This window comes from Sinohyriopsis cumingii, unplaced genomic scaffold, assembly GCF_028554795.1.
Source record: "Sinohyriopsis cumingii isolate HCF-2022 unplaced genomic scaffold, ASM2855479v2 utg005076l, whole genome shotgun sequence".
In the NCBI taxonomy this organism is placed as follows: Eukaryota; Metazoa; Mollusca; class Bivalvia; order Unionida; family Unionidae; genus Sinohyriopsis; species Sinohyriopsis cumingii.
The window spans coordinates 1-5,000 of NW_028316888.1; positions in this window are offsets into that span (position 1 = coordinate 1).

The following is a 5,000-nucleotide window of genomic DNA, read 5'->3' on the forward strand; positions in this document are numbered from 1 at the left end:
TGTTGAAAATCGGTGGAGGTTTGGCCGAGTTAGGGGCTATTTTTCACCCATGCCACAATAGTCAAGGTCAAGGTAGGGAGCGTGGAAAATAGTGTTTTTCTCCCAAGCGTGGAAAGATATGTAAAGTTTGACCCACCGGCGCCTAGGTCTGGATGAGTCGCACCTGCCCTGTGTTATCCCCGTGCATGTCGCTGTGTCCGTTCGTGCGTACGCCTTCGCATAGCAAACGCTTCGGTGCCAAGTCGGTAGCTTAAAGTTGGTTTTCTCCGAAAGCCTATGAGCGATCTTAAGGTGCGACCCATCGGCAGATGGGCCTCGACGAGACGCAGCTGGCAGTGAAAACCCCATGGATCTCGGCTGGTCCGATCGTCCGTAAGTCAAAGAAAACGAATGCAATGGAATTCGCAATGGTCAGCTCGCTGCGAGAATCGGATTATTTTTTTTCCTGGCCAAACGGGTGGACCAATGGGCAATTGCAAGACGTCATTCGATCTGGCGTGACGAGAGGCGTCTTGGAAAAAAAAATAAGTCCATTGGACCTGTACGTTCGTCCGTAATGGTAAGAAAACCGATTTTTGGAACCCCCCTCCAATGTTAAAGTGAAAATGTCCATTAAAAAAGTTTTCTCGCCGACGGGTAGAGGTATTGTCCCGTGTCGTGGTTCGACCGCTCGGGCCCGACGAGACGCGTCTGCCGGTGCCAGGCACGGTCGAGTAGGCGTGTCCGTTCGTCCGTGCGCTCTGGAAAACGTTTTCAGCCGCGCCGAACCATACGAGTGCGAAGTTGGCTTAAATCGAGTTTGCTCGAAAAGTAATGGACCGATTTTGACATGCGACCTACCGACAGGTCGGTCTCGGCAAGACACGTCGGACGGTGTGAAAGACATGGAATTCCCATCGTCCGTTCGTCCGTCCGGGGAAGAAAACGGGCCCGTTGATGTCAATGTCGGAAGCGGGCGACATTGGGTCGAAGCGAGTTTTGAGCATCGCCACTTAAAGGTATGTTGCCATGCCCTACGTCGTAAGATGGGCCTGGAAGAGCCGCATCTGGTGGTGCAAACCGCATGAAAATCGGCTTGTCCGTTCGTCCGTGCGACCCGTCCACGTGCATGTCGCTGGAGCGCGACATGGGGTTGAAGCGAGTTTTCAGCATCGCCACTTGGCAGGATGTTGACGAGCCATACGTCGGACGATGGGCCTGGAGAAGACGCATCTGTGCGTGCAAACCCCGTGAAAATCTGCTGGTCCGTTCGTCCGTACGGCTGAGAAAATGCGTAGTTCAAGGTCAAGGTCGGGAGCGTGGGAAAAAAATGGCTTGGGTGCAGTTTTCTCTGGAACGGGAAGAGCTATCTTGAAGTGGGAAGCACCGGCACATCGGCCCGGACGAGTCGCATCTGCCTGCGAAAAGGGCATTTGAATCACCGTGTCCGTTCGTGTGCAGGACGAGGAAAATGAATGGTTTGACTGTTGCGGAGAAGACGGATCCGTACTTGGAGTTAGTACGTGATTTACGCTGGCGCACAAAGAGAGATATGAATACCAAGAAGAAGAAGAAGAAGAAGAAGAAGAAGAAGAAGAAGAAGAAGAAGAAGAAGAAAAAAAATTAGAAATAAAAATAACAAAGAAGAAGAAGAAGGAAGGCGGGAAGAAAGAACATAATAATAATAATAATAATAATAATAATAATAATAATAATAATAATAATAATAAAACCCGCAATACAAGGTGATTTTGTACGATACTATTTAAAACACTTTATGGAAGCGTTCGATTGTCGTTTCTATGCATAAATTTGGCAATTGTAATCCATTCCACTGCATTTTTCATGATGGGAAAATATTGTCCCACTTGGGCAAAGATTGGCCCAAAATCTACCTGGCATTGGAAGCACTTGGCTTCATTCACCTTAGGACTCCAGCGTTACCTTGTCGTACAGACAATATTGTGTAGGCATGTTTGTCCAATTCCTTGGTTCGACATTAAAATCACTTCATACAAACAATATAAGTGATTTCGTCCAATTGCGCTCTTTGACAAATTTCAAAATTGTGTGCAATTCGATCATGTGGCATTGATAAACACTTTACAGAAGCGTTTAATTATGTTCTGTCTGCATGAAGTTGGCATTTTCCATGATGGGAAATATTTGTCCAAAACCTACATGTTATCTGGCTTTGAGCCCCCCAAAATTGCCAAGAAAAGTAGCAAAATGTGGCCAAAAACCTACGTTATTGGGTTTGGGCAAAAATTTGCACAACAATGTTCCGAAAAGTGGCCAAAAACCTACCTAAACTTTTCTGAGACACGCTCGACAGTGTCTTCTTTCCGCACGGTTTGTGTCAAGCCCGTTCCCTTGGCTGTGACGGGAACAAATAAATTTAAAAAAAAAAAAAACAAAGGAAAAAAAAAAAAAAAAAAGAAAAGAAAAGAAAAGAAAAAATCGTATCTGTAGAACGGTAAAAGATATTCTCATGCGGTTTGCGTTGGCTGCTGCGTCCTAGACAGAGCTATTATGTCTCTCTGTATGTATGTATGTATGTATGTATGTATGTATGTATGTATGTATGTATGTATGTATGTATGTATGCAAATCAATAAATAACCAAGTCCAACAAAACCCATTTCTTCCATGCAAGTGTAAGTTGCCAAATATATCTTAATGGGCTGCGTCCGTTCGTCCGCCATCGGGAGAAAACCGTTTTCCACCATGCAAGTGTGAAGTTTCGAAAAATTGAAATCTTTGGAATATAGCGACGTGCCACATGTCGGCAGATCGGGCTCGAAGAGACGACTCTGTTAGAGCAAACCGCACGTCAATAGCCCTGTCCGTTCGTCCGTACGCTTCGAGAAACCGACCGTTTCTAGGTAAAACGCGGCTTAAAGTTCCTTTCCTCCGGAAGGGCAAGAGCTAGGTAGACGTGCGACCCAGGGCCAGATTGGTCTTGAAGAGACGCGTCAGGCAGTGAAAACCCCACGAAAATCGGACTGTCCGTTCGCCCGCCATTGGAAGAAAACCGATTCCTTCCATGCAAGTGTGAAGTTTCGAAAAATTGAAAGCTTAGGAATAGAGCGACTTGCCATATGTCGGCAGATCGGGCTCGACGAGGCCACTGTGCTAGAGCAAACCGAACGTCGATAGCCCTGTCCGTTCGTCCGTTCGCTTCGAAAAACCGACCGTTTTTAGGTGAAACGCGGCGTAAAGTTCCTTTTCTCGGGAGGGGCAAGAGCTAGGTGGACGTGCCACCCAGGGCCAGATTGGCCTTGAAGAGACGCGTCTGGCAGTGAAAACCCCACGAAAATCGGACAGTCCGTTCGTCCGTGCGACCATGAAAAGCCGAAGGTCAAGGTTGTTGCCATCACGGCATTCCGTTGGTTCGGTATCTTCACTCGAATACCTATATCTTTCGAACGCTCGAAGATATTTTCGTGCGGTTTGCTGCGGCTGATGGGTCTGAGAAAGACCTATCCGTCGATGCCTTGCGCTGGAAGATGGCTTCATCCTGGACGAGGCGGTGGCCATTTCAGCGAGAGACGAAAGTAATGGGAAAATAACAAGTAACCGACTTCGCTCGGGAAGCAATTTATCGGCACTCTTGCTAGAAAATTCGTGTCTCTAAAACGGCGAAAGATATTCTCGTGCGGTTTGCGGTGGCGGCTGCGTCCTAGAGAGAGCTATCCACGCATGCCTTGCCGAGCGAGATGGCTTCAAAGATGGCTTCGTGATGGCCGTTCAGGCACAGGCAGAAATCACTGGAGGGGGGGATAGACACACAAACTCGCTCGGTATGCAATTTATCGGCACACTTGCTAGAAAATTCGTGTCTCTAAAACGGCGAAAGATATTCTCGTGCGGTTTGCGGTGGCGGCTGCGTCCTAGACAGAGCTATCCACGCATGCCTTGCCGAGCGAGATGGCTTCAAAGATGGCTTCGTGATGGCCGTTCAGGCACAGGCAGAATCACTGGAGGGGGGGATAGACACACAAAACTCGCTCGGTATGCAATTTATCGGCACACTTGCTAGAAAATTCGTGTCTCTAAAACGGCGAAAGATATTCTCGTGCGGTTTGCGGTGGCGGCTGCGTCCTAGACAGAACTATCCACGCATGCCTTGCCGAGCGATATATATATATATATATATATATATATATATATATATATATATATATATACATATATACATATATATACATATATATACATATATATACATATATATACATATATATATATATATATATATATATATATATATATATATATATATATATATATATATATATATTCACACACACACACACACACAAAGACACACACACACACACACACATCAATTAATAACTAAGTCCAACGTTGGTTTTAGTTACTTCGCTTCCAAGGGCTTTGCACCAACGGAATGTCAGGGGTACACAAGGCCTAGCGCCGACGGCGGGGAGGTATTATCAAATGTCAGATGCCAAAAGATCTGTCTTGAATAGACGCGTCGGCCTGTGCCAAATATATCTTAATGGCTGCGTCCGTTCGTCCGCCATCGGGAGAAAACCGTTTTCCACCATGCAAGTGTGAAGTTCGAAAAATTGAAATTCGTGCCACATGTCGGCAGATCGGGCTCGAAGAGACGACTCTGTTAGAGCAAACCGCACGTCAATAGCCCTGTCCGTTCGTCCGTACGCTTCGAGAAACCGACCGTTTCTAGGTAAAAACGCGGCTTAAAGTTCCTTTCCTCCGGAAGGGCAAGAGCTAGGTAGACGTGCGACCCAGGGCCAGATTGGTCTTGAAGAGACGCGTCAGGCAGTGAAAACCCCACGAAAATCGGACTGTCCGTTCGCCCGCCATTGGAAGAAAACCGATTCCTTCCATGCAAGTGTGAAGTTTCGAAAAATTGAAAGCTTAGGAATAGAGCGACTTGCCATATGTCGGCAGATCGGGCTCGACGAGGCCACTGTGCTAGAGCAAACCGAACGTCGATAGCCCTGTCCGTTCGTCCGTACGCTTCGAAAAAC